We start from the raw sequence: 926 nt of genomic DNA on the forward strand, positions 1-926 counted from the left end.
CTTTCTTTTTTCTATCAACAGTAGATTTAACAATCGTCATTAACATAACTCTGTAGTTACAATAGGCTTACATGTGTTAACCTATAAACTGGTAAGAGAACATGATCGTATATTTTAAACACATGTGTGCTAGCCTAGAAAGGTTAGGAATAAACAATCAAATAATATATCATCTTAATATATAATTCAAACATCATTGTATCTTGCTATCTAAACACAGATTTTCTGTTAAATCCGTAAATTTAGCATTGCTTACTATATGAGGACAAAACTGATTTGTACTGCTTTCAACTGAAATCTAATATAGGGATTCGATTAAATTTTTAGTTTCCCTCAGATGTTTTACAGAAAATTTTAACTTTTTAATGCTCGCACATCCGTTTGATTTTCTGAAAACGTGCTAATATAACTTGTCTTAAATCATATACAAGACCGGAGAGTTTTAGGTACCGTGCACAAGAATTAATGGTTTTTCTAATTCGGGATTTGTTTCTAAAAATATAATTCAATGAATTGATTGCACATCAAACATTAATTCAAATTTGTATAGTTTATTTGTTTTCGAAAAAAATGCAATTTCATTTTACACTCATCAAACCTGCCTATTGAAGATATCTCAAATCGCCAGCAATAAAGTACATCCCCTCTCTTTTCAGGTATTAATTAACAATGCAATATCAATCTTCTCTCGGATACTGAATATCAGTTTAACAAAAAATCACTATAGTAACCGACTCTGCGTTGGATAAAGCGGATACACTGGATAAAGCGGCATGGATAAAGGGGCACACTATGGTTTAGCCCCCTCTTGATCATATCCTAGATCCGCCATTATATAGATAGATAGATAGATAGATAGATAGATAGATAGATATAGATAGATAGATAATTGTAAAGAAAAAACAAATAAAAGCTGTTGTTTTCCA

The sequence above is a fragment of the Thermobia domestica genome, chromosome 7 (genome assembly GCF_964235325.1).
Source record: "Thermobia domestica chromosome 7, izTheDome1.hap1.1, whole genome shotgun sequence".
NCBI classification, from domain to species: Eukaryota; Metazoa; Arthropoda; class Insecta; order Zygentoma; family Lepismatidae; genus Thermobia; species Thermobia domestica.